Raw genomic sequence first — 22,559 nt, forward strand, 5'->3', positions numbered from 1 at the left:
TGACAATGCGCCGTGTGACTGAGGCACAGTTGTTCACATTTGGTTTGAAGACCATTCTGGACAATTGGAGCGAATGTTTTGGCCACCCAGATCGCCTGACATGAATCCTATTGAAAATTTATGGGACGCATTCGAAAGATCAGTTCGTGCACAAAATCCTACACTCGCAACTCTTTCGCGATTATGGTCGGCTACAGAGACAGCATGGCTCAATATTTCTGCAGGAGAATTCCAATGACTTGTTGACTCCATGTCACGTCGAGCTGCTGCACTTCGCTAGGCAAAAGGAGACCCAAGACACTATTAGGGGGTATCCCATGACTTTTGTCACCTCAGTGTGCTGAGTCCCTCAGGGATCCATTCTTGGGCCAATCCTCTTTCTCCTGTATATAAATGATCTAGACCTGAACATTGAGTCACCAGCATACACTTTTTTTGCAGATGACACAAGCTTCCTAGTTACAGGAAATACCCCAAGTCAGCTTCAAACAGTTGTTAATAACACTACAGAACAGCTAAATAGAGGATTTGAGAGGAATTTAGTTATGATAAACACCAAAAAACAACATTCCTAAATTTCCGTTTAAAAGGTGATGCACGCTGCACCAGTGTGACAATAAACTATAACAAAATTTCGTCTTCTCCAGAAACAAACTTATTAGGCTTATGGCTTCAAAGTAACTCCAAAGGACACACTCATATAAACAAAATTAATGGCACACTAAAGAAAATATGTTACAGTCTGCGTTTACTCTGTCAAAGCAAGTTATAGCACTGTCCAAACTGCCTACTTTCTCCAATTCCACAGCATTCTAATGGACCGAATTATTTTCTGGGGTAATACACCACCTAGTTCACTTATCTTCTTAACTCCAAAAAAATGGTAAGAGCAATGCAACATGCTCGACAAACAGATTCTTATAAACCCCTCTTTCAAAAGTTATCAATTGTCTATCAATTGTCCTTCTTCCCTGTCTCTATATATTAGAAATTTGTAAACATATTAGAAAGATTTTGAAAGATGTAAATGAAAATTTCAATATCCATGAACATGATACAAGACAAAAGGAAAAGTTTCATGTCCAGTCAATAAGGACATTAGCTTATAAAACCTCCACAGTAACGTCGGCAGGAATGGCCGAGCGTTTTTGGGCGCTTCCGTCTGGAACCGCGCGACCGCTACGGTCGCAGGTTCGAATCCTGCCTCGCGCATGGATGTGTGTGATATACTTAGGTTAGTTAAGTTTATAGGGGACTGATGACCTCAGATGTTAAGTCCCATAGTGCTCAGAGCCATTTGAATCATTTTGAACCTCCACAGCAAACAGCGCTATACAAATTTACAGTAGTCTTCTGTATAAAGCAAAAGACGTATCATCATTCTTTCTCTTTTGTAAGACCCTAACACTATTCTTATTGGATCATTGCTTCTATTCAGCAGCAGAATTTCTAGATCATTTAAGATATAAAAGACTTGAAAGAAGACAGTGCAGCTAATGCAAGAACCTTTGTGGATAAAGCTCAAATTAATGTATCTGCTGAAATAATTCCTGTATTCTTATATATTTGCGTGTATGTATGTGTGTCTGTTCTGTATTCCAGAACCTGTAAAGATTTATAGGATGAATCAATAAATCAGTACTTGGAAAATGCCAGGAGTTCGAGAAAGATTTCAGTTAAATTACACTCCTGGAAATGGAAAAAAGAACACATTGACAACGGTGTATCAGACCCACCATACTTGCTCCGGACACTGCGAGAGGGCTGTACAAGCAATGATCACACGCACGGCACAGCGGACACACCAGGAACCGCGGTGTTGGCCGTCGAATGGCGCTAGCTGCGCAGCATTTGTGCACCGCCGCCGTCAGTGTCAGCCAGTTTGCCGTGGCATACGGAGCTCCATCGCAGTCTTTAACACTGGTAGCATGCCGCGACAGCGTGGACGTGAACCGTATGTGCAGTTGACGGACTTTGAGCGAGGGCGTATAGTGGGCATGCGGGAGGCCGGGTGGACGTACCGCCGAATTGCTCAACACGTGGGGCGTGAGGTCTCCACAGTACATCGATGTTGTCGCCAGTGGTCGGCGGAAGGTGCACGTGCTCATCGAGCTGGGACCGGACCGCAGCGACGCACGGATGCACGCCAAGACCGTAGGATCCTACGCAGTGCCGTAGGGGACCGCACCGCCACTTCCCAGCAAATTAGGGACACTGTTGCTCCTGGGGTATCGGCGAGGACCATTCGCAACCGTCTCCATGAAGCTGGGCTACGGTCCCGCACACCGTTAGGCCGTCTTCCGCTCACGCCCCAACATCGTGCAGCCCGCCTCCAGTGGTGTCGCGACAGGCGTGAATGGAGGGACGAATGGAGACGTGTCGTCTTCAGCGATGAGAGTCGCTTCTGCCTTGGTACCAATGATGGTCGTATGCGTGTTTGGCGCCGTGCAGGTGAGCGCCACAATCAGGACTGCATACGACCGAGGCACACAGGGCCAACACCCGGCATCATGGTGTGGGGAGCGATCTCCTACACTGGCCGTACACCACTGGTGATCGTCGAGGGGACACTGAATAGTGCACGGTACATCCAAACCGTCATCGAACCCATCGTTCTACCATTCCTAGACCGGCAAGGGAACTTGCTGTTCCAACAGGACAATGCACGTCCGCATGTATCCCGTGCCACCCAACGTGCTCTAGAAGGTGTAAGTCAACTACCCGGGCCATCAAGATCTCCGGATCTGTCCCCCATTGAGCATGTTTGAGACTGGATGAAGCGTCGTCTCACGCGGTCTGCACGTCCAGCACGAACGCTGGTCCAACTGAGGCGCCAGGTGGAAATGGCATGGCAAGCCGTTCCACAGGACTACATCCAGCATCTCTACGATCGTCTCCATGGGAGAATAGCAGCCTGCATTGCTGCGAAAGGTGGATATACACTGTACTAGTGCCGACATTGTGCATGCTCTGTTGCCTGTGTCTATGTGCCTGTGGTTCTGTCAGTGTGATCATGTGATGTATCTGACCCCAGGAATGTGTCAATAAAGTTTTCCCTTCCTGGGACAATGAATTCACGGTGTTCTTATTTCAATTTCCAGGAGTGTACATCATGGGTAGACAGGAATTCAAAAATCAGATATTGGATTGAAAGTAATACCCATGAGCAGATATATAATCAGATCACGATTTAGTAATGATTAAATGTAATCTGTTTTAAGCGACTAGTCAAGAAGAATCAATGGACATAGAAGTGGAACGCGGAAGTACTAAGGAATGAAGATATACGCTTGAAATTCTCAAAGGCTATGGATACTGCGACAGTGAACAGCTCAGTAGGCAGTTCCGTTGAAGAGGAATGAGACTCTCTCAAGAGGGCAGTCACAGAAGTTGGAAAGAAAAGCATAGATACAAGGAAGGTAACAGCAGAGAAATAATGGGTAAGGGTAGAAATACTTCAGCTGATCGACGAAAGTAGGAAATACAGAAATGTTCAGGGAAATTCAGGTACATATAAATACAAGTAAGTTAGGAGTAAAATAAATAGGAAGTGCAGGGAAACTAAGGTGAAATGGCTTCACGGAAAATGTGAAGAAATCGAAAAAGGGATGATCATCGGAACGTCTGGCACAATATATAGAAAAGTCAAAAAAACATTCGCCGAAATTAATAATAAAGGCCGTAATTTTAAGTGTGCAATGAGAATTCCACTGTTCAATGCAGAGAAGAGAACGGATGGTGGAAAAAGTGCACTGAATGCGTCTATGAGGTGGAAGACTTATCTGGTGAAGTGACAGAAAAAGAAACACGAGAAGATTTGTTGTAACCATTTTATGAACTATATTTTGAAGATCGACTCAACCGCGTTCTTCAGATGCTGCAAACGGTACTTTTACGCAGCCTGGGCTCCAGATAGACTGTAAAGGCTTGTTGATGCCGCGCTGCCACACTATGTGATCAAAAGTATCCGGACACCTGGCTGAAAATGACTTACAAGTTTGTGGCGCCGTCCATCAGTAATGCTGGAATTCAATATGGTGTTAGCCTACCCTTAACCTTGATGACAGCTTCCACTCTCGCAGGCATACGTTCAATCAGGTGCTGGAAGGTTTCTTGGGGAATGGCAGCCAATTCTTCGCGGAGTGCTCCACTGAGGAGAGGTATTGAGGCCTGGCACGAAGTCGGTTTTCGAAAACATGCCAAAGGTGTTCTATAGGATTCAGGTCGGGACTCTGTGCAGGACAGTCACCACAGGGATGTTACTGTCGCGTAACCACTCCGTCTTAGGACGTGCGTTATCAACAGGTGCTCGATCATGTTGAAAGATGCTATCGCCATCCCTGAATTGCTCTTCAACAGTGGGAAGCAAGAAAGTGCTAAAACATTAATGTAGGACTTTGCTGTGGTAATGCCGCACAAAACAACAAGAGGTGCAAGCACCTTCCACAAAAAACACGACCACACCGTTACACCACCGCCTCCGAATTTTACTGTTGGCACTACACACGCTGCTGATGACGTTCACAGGGTATTCGCCTTACCCACACCCTGCCATCGCACCGCCACACTGTGTACGGTGATTCGTCACTCCACATAATGTTTTTTCCACTGTTAAAACGTCCAATGTTTCCGCTCCTCACACCAAGCGAAGCGTCGTTTGGCATTTACCGACGTGGTGCGTGTCTTACGAGCAGCCGCTAGACCATGAAATCCAAGGTTTCTCACCTCCCGCCTAACTGTCATAGTACTTGCAGTGCATCCTGATGCAGATTGGAATTCCTGTGTGATGGTCTGGATAGATGTCTGCCTATTACAAATTACGACCCTCTTCAACTGTCTGCTGTCTCTGTCACTCAACAGACGAGGTGAGCCTGTACGCTTTTGTGCTGTACGTGTCCCTTCACGTTTCCATTTCACTATCATATCGGAAACAGTGGACCTAGGGAAGTTTAGGAGTGTGGAAGTCTCGCGTACAGACGTATGTTACAGGTGACACCCATCTAGGGCTACCAACTTTTGATCACGGGTTTAAGGGAGATGACCAAAATCTGACCATCATTATAACGAAGATTTAGTCATAGTGAATTTCAGCTACACAGTTATAAGCATTTCCTTGAACAGGATGACAGTGGGAATGTAAACATAAAAAGGAAGATATACTTTATCTTCTGGTAAACCTTCCGGGATATAAGGTCGTGGTCCATGAAACTCTTCAGCTCCTAACGTTTCGTCCAGAGCTGCGCTGGACATCTTCAGAGGGTTGTTTCTCCTCCGGTGAGTCTTGCCGAGCCGGCAAGCGCAGCTCTGGACGAAACGTTAGGAGCTGAAGAGTTTCATGGACCACGACCTTATATCCCGGTAGGTTTACCAGAAGATATGTCATCCGGTCGTGAAAGCCTTCATACTATGATAAGACATACTTTGCTTACTTTTACTCATATATCATATTTGGGAGTAGCTCTTCAAGCTGAGGCCAGGTTTTTAAGAGTGAAATGAAATCAATAAGACTCATTTCTGGAGTACATTCAATATGTTAAAAGTGCACTGAAATATGAGTTACACCGATGTGTTCTAAGCATGTTTATTATGTTTCCTGTTATGTTTCACACCCACAAGGATCCATTCATTTTTTGGTCTATGGAATCAAAATGGAATTTTAACAAAACAATTTATTTTTTCCATGGCATAAAACGCTCAAAAATAATCACAATAAAATGTAACAAATTTAGAAATACTTATTTACAATAGCAGCACGTCTCTGCAATTTTTTATCTTTCCGAGGAAATTAAAAAAAATTCTTTGCACTTATAATCAAAATTAATTTCAATCATAAGCTCTGCCTTAATAAGTTCTAAGCTGCAGCTGTTTCTTTGTTCTGTCCACTTACTGTTCATTAGAGAAAAAACTCTTTCTGTGTGAGCATTTGATCCTGGAATGCATAATACAAAGGCTATGATTTTACTAAGGTTTGGGACATCAATTTGTTTGAATTTTAAATCTTTAAAAATTTTTACCCAACTTTCTGCTGCTGTTCCTGTTTTCATCATACTGACAGCACTTTTTACGGTAGAAAACTCCTCATACAGGGCATCCTCATTTACAAAATCAAGTGCAAATTCTTTAACTATGAGTTTTAACCCTCTGAAAGAAAGTTCAGTTTCAAACCTTAATGATAAAAGACAGTGAACTGGATTTGCATTTGATACATCAAAAGTTTTCGTTATGTAATTATTTAAGCAATGGCAGAAGTTAATAAAATCATCTCTGACACATTTTTCCATTGATGAACTTAAACTGTTCGATAATTGTTCTGTGGTAGTATCAAAAAAACTGTCTTTAATCCTTTGCTGAATCTTATTACACACATCTTTAATCACGTCATAGCACTCCATGATGCAGAAATTTTAAGTTTCGAGGACTGAACAAGTAAAGCACCTATGTTGGAAAAGCAATTCAGATATGCGTCAGTAACACATTACGTTTCTGGATCTACTTTTCAAAAAAATCTGTTAATATTTTTGGACAGTTATCCATACTCTTGAAATAACTCTTAAATTGTAACCAGTTCCGGATTATTCTGTCCACAACGGATGTTAACAAAAGCCAATGGGTAGGAACATGGCAAACAATTTCTAGCCACCCAGCATCAACAAAACTGAAGAATGTTTGCAACTCTTCTCTTCTCTTGGCAGATACAGAGAAATGGCCATATATTTTCGTAACAAGCATTTCAATATCCACATCTAAAACATCACAAGCATGTTTTGTGGCATTATGTAGTAAGTTATTTGAGCATTTTGCTTTCACCAAATGCTTGTTGTTTTCGCTAAGCAGTTTAAACACAGAATTTCGCTTCCCATAATTAACATTTGCATTATCAGCACAGTATGCAGTCATGTTGTTTACATCTAAATTATGTAAACTGAATGAAGAATTGATCAGACTGTGAACAGCGTTAGCTGTCTCATTGGCCTCTTCAGTGAAGTGCAGAAGTCTATTTTTTAATCCGTTTTCAGGATCAAAATATTTTACAACAATAGGAAACATCTTCCTGTTTTTGTGGTTCGAAGCATCAGTTGCAATAGAAAAAAAGTTACTTGATTTAGCTGGATCTTTTAAGACACCAGTGAAGCTCTGAATACTTCTCGGTGCCAAAACGTTTTTCACAATTGTTTCTGTCTTGGTTCGACCACATGACATTGTATTGGCCAAATTAGTGTCATGAAAAATGTCCTCCGGTAATTTATTTGCACAATCCATACTTCTGTAGCTGATATTATGCTTCACTGAATGAAAAATTGTTGCTAGCTTACCTGTAACGTTTTTCATGTCCTTGCTGGTGTTTCCAAAATATTTAAATAAATTTGAATTCGCCTTTACGTCTCTTTCGTTCCGATTGTGTAGTTCTGTAGAAGAATGTTGGCTGCAGTCAGCTCTACCACCATGAGCGATGCTAAAGTCACGCTTACATAGCACTCAGTAAGCCCGATTTACGTTGTTGGCCTTGGGATTTAACCACGAATATTGCTCCTCCCATATCTTGAAGTAAACACACAAGTACTTCATATGCTTGCTTCGTGAAGTTTTCACGTCTTCATTTTCACCGCGTGAGCACATAATGAAAACCCATTCACTTAAAAACCAAATGAAAATCCTGTATACACGAATACTTCACAGTAGGTATTACGGATAAATCAAGAAGTTAGCACAAATCGAAACATTTGGCCCTAACGTTCATCTGTTTCGGTTGCTGACACGAACAGTAATCGAGAATAGTATCGATTATTGCAAGAAAATTTTCCGAGATTTCTCGATGGAAGAATTTCAACTATCGATAGTACCTCACGAGTTATAACAGGGATCACTAAACGAAATGTACGGGAGAAATAGGCGGACAATAAGGGAGACGGGAGAATTTAAAAAGAAGTACTAAAATACGGGAGAACCCATATAACACGGGAGAGTTGGTTGCCCTACACCCAATCACCTGACCACGTTCGAAGTCCGTGAGTTCCTCGGCGCGCCCCATTCTCTCACGATGTCTAATGACTACTGAGGTCGCTGATATGGAGTACCTGGTACTTGGTGGCGGCGCAATGCACGTAATATGAAAAACGTATGATTTTGGGGGATGTCCGGTTACTTTTGATCACATAGTGTGTTTATGGCGGACAAGGACTCCCAGCGCCGGCTACGCAGTACCTCTGTAGAATCGGCAAATCGTTGGAAATGTATGAGTTGTTTCGTCAGCTGCCAGCTCAGCTAAGTTTATGTGTGCAGACCGGTGGTAGGTTGAAGTTTGTGTTTGGTTTCAAGAACTGCTTAGTCCTGTAATGGCTACTTTAATTCGAAGACAGTAAAAACTCATCGATATATTTTATTGTAATACTGGTCCTCTCTTACTGAAAGGATAACTTAGGCCAATAACAAAAGATTGGCGAAAAGGATATTTCGAGATTTTTGCGTGTGGAATAGGCTATCAAGATAAACGGTGGGCTCCGCATGTTTGTTGTGTAAATTGTGACGTCAGTCACATAGAGTGAAACCTAGGTAACAGTTGAATACCATCTGTGAACTATTTTATTATTCGCAGTGAGTATGTGGCAGTTTGTTTTGTGTGTACGTTCTTGTTCTGTGGTTTTTCGTGTGTGGCCATTATCTGTGTGCATCTGTGGTGTTGTGCAATGTGTTGTGTGGAATTGGTCTGTCCATTCACTTTCCCTTTACACATTTTTTAGTTTAGTTTCCCAGTCATATCTGCAAGGAGGGCTACTACAAGAGCTTAACAAAGGAAAATACAAATAATGGCAATACAATTTAGTTTGCAATGTAGAACTTCGACACATTGTCCTTTTTTGTGAGAATCCGGTGTCACTGGTTAGACATTAAGTTTTGTTGTTGGTTGAGACCGCTTTGTCGGTTTTCTATTGCATCGAACGATCTTCAGATCTGACATCATCGGTTACAAGAGTAAACTGTCAATTTCTACAAGCAGTATGCTACCTGGTATAACAAACTTTTGTACTGCGACGTAAGATCCATGTAGCTTACAGAAACTGAATTGTTGCTGTTGTAACTAACATACTCAGATATGAAGACAGTTCGAAGGAACAGAAACCAGTCTGGTCCCGGCGGAGGTTCGAGTCCTCCCTCGGGAATGGGTGTGTGTGTTTGTCCTTAGAATAATTTAGGTTAAGTAGTGTGTAAGCTTAGGGACTGATAACCTTAGCAATTAAGTCCCATAAGATTTCATATACATTTTGAACAGGAACCAGTCAAGTGGTTAGAAATATGTGCAGTCGACATGGGTAATAAAACTTGGAGTGCAATTTTGTTGACTGTACAATCTAAGGTTTCGATTAGATTACGGAATATACCAACAGGATAGTTCATCTTGGTTAACACCGCTAGAAAATTTGTGAGATCGTGTATGTGGAGAAACCTTTATGGGTGCCAAATTAAGAAGCAGCTATCGAGGAAAATAAAAAAGCACTTCGTCTGCAGGCCACGAGCGGCCTACCGGGACCATCCGACGGCCGTGTCATCCTCCGAGGACATGCGAATAGGAGGGGCGTGGGGTCAGCACACCGCTCTCCCAGTCGTTAAGATGGTATTCTTGACCGAAGCCGCTACTATTCGGTCGAGTAGCTCCTCAATTGGCATCACGAGGCTCAGTGCATCCCGAAAAATGGTAAAAGCGCATTGCGGCTGGATGGTCACCCATCAAAGTGCAGGCCACGCCCAACAGCGCTTAACTTCGGCGATCTGACGGGAACCGGTGTATCCACTTGTACAAGGCCATTGCCTATCGAGGAAAATAGTTTCTGTAAATTTTCTTCGAACGTACAGGATACTGTGCTGTAGCACTTTAACGTCACAGATGTTTCACAATACAGTGTTTTCTGGCACTGGTGGTACTCTACTGTTCGTTGATGCCTCAAAAAAAGACACCCTTTGAATCACGCTGTTTCTCGTATCCTACACGTCTCTCCCTTGTTTATTATCCGCACGACTTTTCAAGGTGCTAATTTTCTTGGCTTGCCCGCGGTTGCGGCAGCGCATGAAGTAACATTACACAACGGGCGTTAATACCGCCAGCACGCCGCGCCGCGCGCCCACGTGAGTGACTCAGCAGCGTCCTACGCGATACGGGCAAGCCCAAGGCCACTGCTGCGTGATTACCGGCCAGTGTCACGACCTTCTCAGGGGCGAGCCCTGACCGGCTGCAGAATCGTTCTGAACGCTTCGGGATTTCCCGACGTTATATTTTCCTGTCGTATGCTAATATCTCCATGTCTGCTTGCCTGATACAGCCACAAAACAACGTTCCTCAGATACCTGTCTCTGTATTCTCATCTTTGTCACATCAGCCTCGGCTTGTGTTGTCCAGTACTGCTGTTTACAATAGCCGAGTTCACTTCTTCTGCTTGTTTTGCATTTCTTCCTCTAACTCGCCTGGCCACAGCAATGGAATGCCACCTTATTTTATATTAAGCACGTCTTAAACCCTTCACAGGCGTGCCCGCCACTGAGAACTAACAATGTACTCCCTGAAACTCCCGGACACTTGGTCGTTTACTAGGTTATCATATTTTGATGTTAAAAAACTGGGCGAATTCAGACAATTCGATTTATTTCTCATATTTTTCATTTCCTTGCACATTTTTTAGGAAATCTCTTTTTACAGAAAATTCTGTCTTAGTACTGAACACATGGAACATTTTTCATTTTTCATTGTTTGTCCTGTGTTTGTTTGTCACGTTACGGTTTAATATGTCCGAACACCCTCCACCTGAAATAATGAAATAGCGGCTGAAACAAGAAAAAGTTTTACAATCTTCTCTTAATACAATACTGTTTTACTTATTTATTTACTGTGCTGCTTCGCTACACAACGATTTAGCTCCTAGACGGATTGGGTAATTTGTTTATTATTATTTACATATCACACGTCATAAGAGCAACAGTCTAAACAAAGACCGAAGGTAAGTCCATCAAAGTGAGAAAAAGATCGTAACTAATAATAGGAATACAGTATTTACGCTTAGATATGCATATATGTCCTATGATATTAACAACGTAAAGTGTATAATAGAATAGAGATAAGTAACAGCACCAGAATGAAATTTTCACCCTGCAGCGGAGAGTACGCTGATATGAAACCTCCTGGAAGATTAAAACTATGTGCCGGACAGAGAATCGAACTTGGGACCTTTGCCTTACGGGGGAAGGTGCTCGACCTCTCTGAGAGCTTTACAGCCGGAATTAAGGGGTCGGGAGTCGTGCTTGGGTAGGCCAGAGGACAGAGCATCGCCCGCGTAAAACGAAGGTCCCCAGTTCGAGTCTCGGTCTAGTAGACAATTTTAATCTGCCAAGAAGTTTCAAGTAACAGTACGGTTGTTGTTGTGGTCTTCAGTCCTGAGACTGGTTTGATGCAGCTCTCCATGCTACTCTATTCTGTGCAAGTTTCTTCATCTCCCAGTACTTGCTGCAACCTACGTCATTCTGAATTTGCTTATTGTATTCATCTCTTAGTCGCCCTCTATGACTTTTACCCTCCACACTGCCCTCCAATGCTAAATTTGTGATCCCTTGATGCCTCAGAACATGTCCTACCAACCAGTCCCTTCTTCTTGTCAAGTTGTGCCACAAACTACTCTTCTCCCCAATTCTATTCAATACCTCCTCATTACTTATGTGATCTATCCATCTAATCTTCAGCATTCTTCTGTAGCACCACATTTCGAAAGCTTCTATTCTCATCTTGTCTAAACTATTTATCGTCCATGATTCACATCCATACATGTCTACACCCCATACAAATACTCCCAAGGCCGTCAGTAGTTCTAATGGAATGTTGTCTACTCCCGGGACCTTGTTTCGACTTAGGTCTTTCAGTGCTCTGTCGAACTCTTCACGCAGTATTGTACCTCCCATTTCGTCTTCATCTACGTTCTCCTCCATTTCCAGAATATTGTCCTCAAGTACGTCGCCCTTGTATAGACCCTCTATGTACTCCTTCCACCTTTCTGCTTTCCCTTCTTTGCTTAGAACTGGGTTTCCATCTGAGCTCTTGATATTCATACAAGTGGTTCTCTTTTCTCCAAAGGTCTCTTTAATTTTCCTGTAGGCAGTATCTATCTTACCCCTAGTGAGATAAGCCTCTACATCCTTACATTTATCCTCCAGCCATCCCTGCTTAGCCATTTTGCACTTCCTGTCGATCTCATTTTTGAGACGTTTGTATTCCTTTTTGCCTCATTCATTTACTGCATTTTTATATTTTCTCCTTTCATCAATTAAATTCAATATTTCTTCTGTTACCCAAGGATTTCTACTAGCCCTCGTCTTTTTACCTACTTGATCCTCTGCTGCCTTCATTACTTCATCCCTCAAAGCTACCCATTCTTCTTCTACTGTATTTCTTTCCCCCATTTGTGACAAGTGTTCCCTTATGCTCTCCCTGAAACTCTGTACAACCTCTGGTTTAGTCAGTTTATCCAGGTCTCATCTCCTTAAACTCACACCTTTTTGCAGTTTCTTCAATTTTAAACTGCAGCTCATAACCGATAGATTGTGGTCAGAGTCCACATCTGCCCCTGAAAATGTCTTACAATTTAATACCTGGTTCCTAAATCTCTGTCTTACCATTATATAATCTATCTGATACCTTCTAGTATTTCCAGGATTCTTCTATGTGTACAACCTTCTTTTATGATTCTTGAACCAAGTTTTAGCTATGATTAAGTTGTGCTCTGTGCAAAATTCTACCAGACGGCTTCCTCTTTCATTTCTTTCCCCCAATCCATATTCACCTACTATGTTTCCTTCTCTCCCTTTTTCTACTCTCGCATTCCAGTCACCCATGACTATTAAATTTTCGTCTCCCTTCACTACCTGAATAATTTCTTTTGTTTCATCATACATTTCATCAATTTCTTCGTCATCTGCAGAGCTAGTTGTCATATAAACTTGTACTACTGTAGTAGGCGTGAGCTTCGTGTCCCTCTTGGCCACAATAATGCGTTCACTATGCTGTTTGTAGTAGCTTATCCGCACTCCTATTTTCCTATTCATTATTAAAGCTACTCCTGCATTACCCCTATTTGATTTTGTATTTATAACTCTGTATTCACCTGACCAAAAGTCTTGTTCCTTCTGCCACCGAACTTCACTAATTCCCACTATATCTAACTTTAACCTATCCATTTCCCTTTTTAAGTTTTCTAACCTACCTGCCCGATTAAGGGATCTGAAGTTCCACGCTCCGATCCGCAGAACGCCAGTTTTCTTTCTCCTGATAATCACGTCCTCTTGAGTAGTCCCCGCCCGGAGATCCGAATGGGGGGCTATTTTACCTCCGGAATTTTTTACCCAAGAGGACGCCATCATCATTTAACCGTACAGTAAAGCTGCATGCCCTCGGGAAAAATTACGGCTGTAGTTTCCCCTTGCTTTCAGCCGTTCGCAGTACCAGCACAGCAAGGCCGTTTTGGTTAATGTTACAAGGCCAGATCAGTCAATCATCCAGACTGTTGCCCCTGCAAGTACTGAAGAGGCTGCTGCCCCTCTTCAGGAACCACAGGTTTGTCTGGCCTCTCAACAGATACCCCTCCGTTGTGGTTGCACCTACGGTACAGCCATCTGTATCGCTGAGGCACGCAAGCCTCCCCACCAACGGCAAGGTCCATGGTTAATGGGTGGGGGGGGGGTTGGGGGGAACAGTACGGTTACAAAAATAAAATAGTCACTTGCATTGTATGTACTCTGCTTCTATGTCTTTTCTACTCTGGCGCGGGAAAGGAAACTCAGAATTTCTGCAAGCAACTAGTTACGGTTGGGAGACATTTGCTAAAATGAATTTTTATTTGCCATCATATATATATTTCTTGACCGATTATAACGTCATCACCTTGTAGAAAAATTATAGCGCCTGTCGGATTAAAAACGTATATTTTTCATAGAAGGCACCTTCATTTACCACATCCAACAATAACAAAACGTGGAATGCATGATAACCAGAGTCTCATAATATCTTGAACATTTAGGTACGTTGCACAGACACTTCTGACCTACACGAATTGGGCTATTCTTATACTCTACTTTTAAAGAAAGCCCGTGTACTTCATAGACTATCAGGAGTGGATGTGCAGCTTAACTAAATTTTCAAGATATTGTCAAAATCTGGTTAAGTTGCGATCCAGGTTCTCTCGTTGTCACATCTTCTAAACGAACGAGTCCTCTATGAGAAATACACATTTTTAAACGTACAGAAAAATTTTCGCCTTAATTAATCGAAACCGATGGAGGATAAATATTGTATACTGAGTCAATATTCAGGGGTGTGACGAAAGATCATTCGAAACTAAGAAGTCAAGTATACATGGGCTCTAAAACGCATACCTTAAAAGTTATGAGCACTTGTTCGTTAGAAGCGTTGTGTTTGAAAGTAGCGAAGACGAACAAGTGATCACGCAGGGTGACAGATACTGAACTATGTGGAAAAAAATGTAGATTACTTAAAAGTGCGGCGTGCACACGCTTTATTCAACATGTACTCGTAAATGTCACTATAGATATTCGGATTTAGGTTATGACATGTTCGATATGCCTGCCATCATTGACGATGATGTAGCGCAGACGAATAGCGAAATTTTGCGTAACCTGAATGGCTGTTTTCAACTCAGCAATGGTTTTGTAGTTACTGCTGTACACCTTGGCTTTAATATAGCCCCACAAAAAGGAGTCGTATGTGTTCAGATACGGAGAATATGGCGGCCAATTGAGGTCCATACCAGTGGCCTCTGAGTACCCCAGGGCCAGAAAAAAAATGGCTCTGAGGAATATGGGACTTAACTTCTGAGGTCATCAGTCCCCTAGAACTTAGAACTACTAAGTACATCACACACAGCCATTCCCGAGGCAGGATTCTAACCTGCCACCGTAGCGGTCGCGCGGTTTCAGACTGTAGCGCCTAGAACCGCTCAGCCGTCCCGGCCGGCCCAAGGCCAGAACGCGGTCCCCAGAGTGCTCCTCCAAGACATCAAACACTCTCCTGCTTCGATGGGGTCGTGCTTCGTGTTCATGAACCACATCTTGTCGTAATCTGGGTCACTTTGGATAATCTGGATGAAATCATCTTACAAAACCTTCACGTATCGTTCGGTAGTCACCGTGGCATCAAGGAATATCGCACCGAATACTCAGTGACTGGTCACTGCACACCACACAGTCGCCCACTGAGAGAGAAGAGACTTCTCGATCGTGAAATGCCGATTCTCAGTCCCCCAAAAGCGCAAATTTTGCTCAGTGTGGAACCCATCCAAATTAAAGTGGGCTTCGTCGCTAAACCAAACTGTGCATGCACTTACTAATTCCCATCGTGCCCAGCGAACAACCGTGTAGTTTGATCGTCCTAACGCAAACCGTTCAAAAGTTACGACGATTATATTTCATGTAGCCTATGCCCGATGTTATTCAATCTGTATATTGAGCAAGCAGTAAAGGAAACAAAAGAAAAGTTGGGAGTAGGTATAAAAATCCATGGAGAAGAAATAAAAACTTTGAGGTGCGCCGATGACATTGTAATTCTGTCAGAGACAGCAAGGGACTTGGAAGAGCAGTTGAACGGAATGGGCAGTGTCTTGAAAGGAAGGTATAAGATGAACATCAACAAAAGCAAAATGAGGATAATGGAATGTAGTCGAATTAAGTCGGGTGATGCTGAGGGAATTAGATTAGGAAATGAGATAGTAGTAAAGGAGTTTTGCTATTTGGGGAACAAAATAACTGATGATGGTCGAAGTACAGAGGATACAAAATGTAGACTGGCAATGGCAAGGAAAGCGTTTCTGAAAAAGAAAAATTGTTAACATCGAGTATAGAGTTAAATGCCAGGAAGTCGTTTCTTAAAGTATTTGTATGGAGGGTAGCCATGTATGGAAATGAAACGTGGACGATAAATAGTTTAGACGAGAAGAGAATAAATGCTTTCGAAATGTGGTGCTACAGAAGGATGCTGAAGATTAGATGGGTAGATCACATAACTAATGAAGAGGTATTGAATAGAATTGGGGAGAAGAGGAGCTTGTGGCACAATTTGACTAGAAGAAGGGATCGGTTGGTAGGACATGTTCTGAGACATCGAGGGATCACAAATTTAGTATTGGAGGGCAGCGTGGAGGGTAAAAATCGTAGAGGGAGACCAAGAGATGAATACACTAAGTAGATTCAGAAGGATGTAGGCTGCAGTATGTACTGGGAGATGAAGAAGCTTGCACAGGATAGAGTAGCATGGAAAGCTGCATCAAACCAGTCTCAGGACTGAAGACCACAACAACAACAGTTCAATAATCGGCAGCTTGTAGCCCTTAAGGTATGCATTTTAGAGCACATGTTTACTCGACATTTTTCTCTTGTCCATACTACCACTTGCCAAAATATGGAATGGAAAGAGTTTTCAATAGGAGAGACTTGTTTCACAGTACTGAAGATCAAGAATTGCTCACAACTCTTAAGGTATGCGTTTTAGAGCTCATGTTTACTTTACTTTTTTATTTTGTTATTTTATTATTCCTGTCATATTCCTGAACATTGACCACCACTTCTGAAACACCCTGTGGATAGCTGATAGCAAATAAAATGCATTCCTACAAAAGAAAATTCAGTTTTGTAGTAAAATTTGAACTTGCACTTACAGTTACCATTTGGTATCTTGATTCCTATAACGATATACTGTATGTCTTGTTATACACTATTCTATCCAAACTGCACAATGCATAGATGCACTGAAAATGTTACACTGTAGCTCCTCTTGTTTACCGAGTCTTCACAAGAGGGAAGAGAAAACAAGGAGTAAAGAGGCGTGGTGTTTTGAACATTAAGCAAATTTAGCAAAGACACGCTACAGGGCAAAGAAATCATGGCGGAATACATTCAGAAAACAAGTGCTATAAAAAATGATTCAAATGGCTCTAAGCACTGTGTGACTTAACATCTGAGTTCATCAGTCCCATAGAACTTAAAACTACTTAAACCTAAGTAACCTAAGGACATCACACACATCCATGTCCGAGGCAGGATTCGAACCTGTGACCGTAGCAGCAGAGTGGTTCCAGACTGAAGGGCCTAGATCCGCTCGGCCACACGGTCGGCTTAAGTGCTACACGCGCCACTCGTTTCCTTGGTGATTGTTGTCAGAGCCGGGATTCGATGTAAATGGACGATTGTAATCTCTCCTCCCTCCTTCCTTCTTCTATCTTTTATGAAGACTTGAGAGGAGCGAAGATTACAATAAACTTCCGTGTTTACTTAGCTGGTCATGCTGAGATGGCTCCAGTTCTTGTCTAGGGATCTGATTCTTAAAGCTGAAAATCTAATATCAGGTCCTCACGGTTCGTTTGAACTAAATAAATTTGAAGATTGTCGTTGTAGAATTTTTTACGTAAAGATGTTTTCCCATCGATTTTCACATATTTTAGTATATCATACAGTATTTTGATTTTTCACATTAAAAAAGTCGAAATCACATTGTTCGCACCTCTTATTTAAAAATACGTTCGTTCACATCAGAGGAAAGCTTCCGAGTACTCACAGTCTCCGAAGGGTTTACAATTTTTCTTAACAGATGATTTCCTACTAGTTTTCGTTACATTATTAATTTAGATTATTATTTCATAAATGAATCCAGAAATAAATATAGTAAACAGTACATGACTGCGTAATTAATAACAGAAGTTTTAAATGTGCAAATAATTCGTAATTTCATATGTTTCTAAAAAGGTAGTTCTAACAGTACATTCAGAACCAGTACTTATCGGTCATAATGTCGAAACTAAAATATCTTGTAAAGTTATTCCTTCTCATAAATTTTAGATTGAAATATAGATACTGCACAAAAAATTTAATGGAACTATTCGGAAAGCAACAGAGATAATATTGACCTCTCGAAAATTCGAAAAATAATTATGTATGAGGAAAAGTAGTGCTAGAGGAGGATGTCCCGTTACAAGTGATAAAGAAACAGTAATTTTTATTGTATTCTAAAAAGCGGGTGGTTTCGCAAAAAAATTACAAAACTGAGTGTGTCTGTGTGTGTGTGTGTGGGGGGGGGGGGGGGGGGGCGATCGGTGAAGGGTCTCAAGTACGGATGGTTTCCGGCAACACATACGGCTGCGTTTCGAGTAGTATCGTGACTGGGAATCATTGACTGCTGATGAGTTGCATCGCAGTTTGTTCAGCGATGAATCGCGCCTCTGCGCTACACCCAATGACCATCGTCGCTGAGTATGGTGGCGGTATGGGGCAAGTTGTCATTCTCCCAATAATTTGGACAGGCGCAGCGGTGTTACTCCTCTCATCATGATGGTTGGAGGCAATGGACTTGAATTCAAGTCACGGCTTGTGGTGACCGAGGGAATTCTGGCGACACAACGGAACCTCTCAGGCATCCTGCGTCCTCACGTCCTACATCGTGTGCTACATACTTTTCTACCATTTTTCAGCAGGACAACGCTGGTCTCTGTGATATTGAGGTAATTCCGTGACCAGATTCCTCCCTGATGTTGAGGTACTTCCCTGGCCAGTTAAGATCCCCAGATTCGTCCCTGATAGAATATGTGTGGGACAAGCTCGGACATCAGCTCCGTACAACGGCTTTACCATACCGTTCCTAGCCGAAGCATTGCGTGTAGCCGGCCGTTGTGCCCAAGCGGTTCTAGGCGCTTCAGTCTGGTACCGCGCGACCGCTACGGTCGCAGGTTCGATTCCTGCCTCGGGCACGGATGTGTGTGATGTCCTTAGGTTAGTTAGGTTTAAGTAGTTCTAAGTTCTAAGGGACTGATGACCTCAGAAGTTAAATCCCATAGTGCTCAGAGCCATCTGAACCATTTTTTGAGCATTGCGCACTACACTGGTAACATGTCAAACTTACAGTGGGCTCATGCAGAGAAGTTCCTTGTAAATTTGAGCCGATTTTAAAATCACTGAAATAAAACTAGAAGTCCTCTCAACCCACGAAGTTCCATTTTGGTTTCACCACCCCGTCTGATGATTCACTGTTTTTTTTTTTTTTTTTTTTTTTAAATCGGGGAGTGTAATTAAATACTCATAGTAATCTTAGGAATATCTTTATGAAAGTGCAAACTGGGTTCAGGTGTAAGTTTAATTCAGATAAGAGGTTTGTCAGCAGACAAATAAATTTATTCTCACAGCGCACCACAAATATTATATTCGAACATTACAGGAGTGTCTCTCCTGCTCATGGGCACTAACTTACAGTTTTCTGCCTTTAGAGCGAGATGCCGTTCATAAAATAGAAACTCTGTCTAAGTCATCCTGTATCCACCTGCAGGCGCTCAACGATGACTCTTTCTCGTACACCACAGCGCTGTCAGCAAACAGTCGCAAACTGCTAATCATTCCATCCATTAGATCATTTATGTACACAGAAATCGAAAACGGTCAAAGGTCTTCCAGAAATCTAGGAATATGGAATCTGCTATTGCCTTCATACGTGGTTCACAGGATATCAGTCTAAATTCGTGCTCATTTGAGGACAGAAGCTTTTCCGTCTCAAGGAAACTTGTTGCATTCGAACTAAGAACATGCTTAACTATTCTGCAGCAGTTCGACTTCAAGGATAGTGGTCTGTAATTCCACAGATATATTCTTACACCCTTCTTATATACGTACATGACTCATATGTGATTTCTTGCCACCGACTGGGACTTTTCGGTGGGCGAGAGATTCGCGAAAAATGCAAAGTAAGCAAATGGTCTACGTTGAAGTAAAACCAATTTGGGATTCCATCCGGAGCTGCAACTTACCTATTTTCAACTCTTTCAGTTGTTTCCGAAATCAAAAGATGCCTATCTTTATGGCCTTCATTTGACAACCTGTATGATAGTCAAACGATGGTATGTCTGTATGAACCTCCTGTATGAAGGGTTTTTGAATGTGAAATTTAGAATTTTATTTTTCATTTTGCTGTCTTATACTGTGGCACCAAATTGATCGATAAGTGACTGGACGAATGCCTTCGGTCCGCTTAGCGATTTTACATGTGTCTAGAATTTTCTCGGGTTTTCGGCAGGGTCTTTTGCTAACGAAAGACGGTTGAAGTTGTATGTTTCGCACATCGATCGTTTTATAGGTGCACGAATTTCTACTGACTGACTGCCGACACTTCTGCGTTGTTTTTTGAGCTGAGAATGCAACAACCAGTTTCCGCAGCATTTTCCGAATTTTGTTACTAAACCGTGGCGCTTTCCGTCCCTATTCTCTGCATGTCTCCAGGCCGTGATTTACAATCAGTTTAAAGTTTGTTCATGATTCGACTACGTCCATCATATTGCATCTAAATGATGCCCATTCGCTGTCTACGTATGACGCTGACAAGTGCTTGTCTGCTCTTTTGCAGTATAAAACCTGTCAGTCTTCTTGATGGATTTGTTAATTTCAGAAACCATCGTAGGTATGATGACACCGTGATCACTAATCCCTGTCTCTATATGACGCTGCCAATAAGGTCAGGCCTGTTTGTAGCTGAAAGGTTAAAAACATCTCTGTTGCACGTGGTTTATCGAACCTGCAGCTGAAGGGAGTTTTCGGAAGTTGTGTTCAGTAGTACTTCACAAGTCTGTCTGTCCGTACACCTAGAATGAATCGACAGACGCCCCAGTCTTTACTCGGTCTTTACTCGGTCCTACAATCACACTGACTGGAAAGACGACGTCGATATTGATCCGATGACAGCATATGCCACCTGGCGGATAGTAGATTTACTGATAATGGGTTCAACGTTGTCCACCAACAGATAGCGCAGTTGCATACACTATGACAGGGACTGCTGGCAGCAGAAGGCTAAGCGTGGTGCAAATGTATGAAACAACCATGCACTCGAGGTTCCTACAACCAACTGACCCAGTTTGAAAGGGATCAAACTATAGCCTTCCTAGTGGCGGGACGGTCCCCTCGGAGAATTACCACAATCGTTGGACGTGCTGAGTCAGTTGCGCAACGTGTTGGTATCAGTGGTCACGTGAACAGTCTCGCACCCGTAGACGAGGTTCTGGACGTCGACGCGATAATGACATCGGCCAGGATCGTCGTATTGTAAGAGCATCTAGTATGATAAAAGAAAAAAAAGTTAAATATATTTTAATTTTTTTCAATTTTAATCTGATATATATATATACATTGTGTTTAATACTGGAATGTCGTGTTTACAGTTTGGCACAGCTTTGTCACAGGATACACGAAAGCGGTCGAAGATGTCCGTCTTCTGGTCGGCTCCTGATCGTTGTCAGAAGGAGGCTAGTTTTTGATTAGGCAAAGGCTTCTATTATTTGGAAAAGAACAACCCGGATTTCTTTATGTAATCAGTATTAATTTCATAATTACCTAAGGGACCTTTAAGAATGAACAATAAAAAATTGCATTTCCAAATGAAATCATTAATAAATGGGGCAGCTATGAGTTGTATAGAAGACAAAGGGCGGCCTTCTGTACACGACCAGGATGCCGCAGTATTCTCTGCTGTAGTAAAGACTGTTTGACATTTATAAAAATAATATGACATGGAGGTAAAAAAAAATAAAGGAAAAGAACAGAACAAGAAATCTGTTAAACACTAAATATATTCAAACAATTCTTACAAGCAATTAGGGCTTCAAATAACTTACGGGTTTGCTGCCGGGTGACGCCGTCGAACACCGCCGATATTTCGACAGGAGCACACCCTGCCACTCTAAAGACACAAATGCAAGGAAGAAGAGATGTGCAAGCAAATTTAATACCTCGGTTCACAGAGGAGAAACAAGGAAGACACCACACACAGAACAAGTATCAACACAAACAACGATAACCAACATCAGAAATATCGACAGTTACTATTAATCAACAGGTGAGATAGCACTAATTCTGTCCGTCTGTTTTTTGATGAGAGACAGAGCCGGATTCCAAGCAGCATTTAAACAAAATCCATCATCTCCACCATCTATTTCTGATGTGGTTAACTTCGGTTGTGTTGACACTCCAGCCCGTCCTGTGCTAGCTTCTTGGTTCACGTTTTTGTCACAAATTAGTCATTACTTTTCTCCTTCCTTCGAAACAATTCTTGCACCGTTCAACACCTTCATAACAATAACTTGCCAATTTACAGTATCGAACATAAATTACTTGAATTTTATTAATTAATAACTGTTGTCAGTACGCTGGCAAGACCGCTCACTTTTATGGCTTAAAGACGACCTTATTTACGCTTTCACATTGCAAGAAGAAGTACGATAAAATCTGAAGGTCTACAAAGGTTTCTACTGTCATCTTTTATTTAGATCGAAGCGGAACGTTCAGTTCAGCTTTTGTTAAAATGTTTCTTTGACGGCGCAATCGATGTATTAGCGTCCGCGCTGGATGCGCATCTTTACAGTTACGTAAATTGTACAAAACAAATGTCTTTCAAAGAATAGGTCTCATCTCATAAGTTGATCATTTAATATACAGATAGGTGAATGCCTTTCCAAGGGTACTCACAGCTTTCATTCGACGGAAATCCCAAT

This window comes from Schistocerca cancellata, chromosome 9, assembly GCF_023864275.1.
Source record: "Schistocerca cancellata isolate TAMUIC-IGC-003103 chromosome 9, iqSchCanc2.1, whole genome shotgun sequence".
NCBI lineage: Eukaryota > Metazoa > Arthropoda > Insecta > Orthoptera > Acrididae > Schistocerca > Schistocerca cancellata.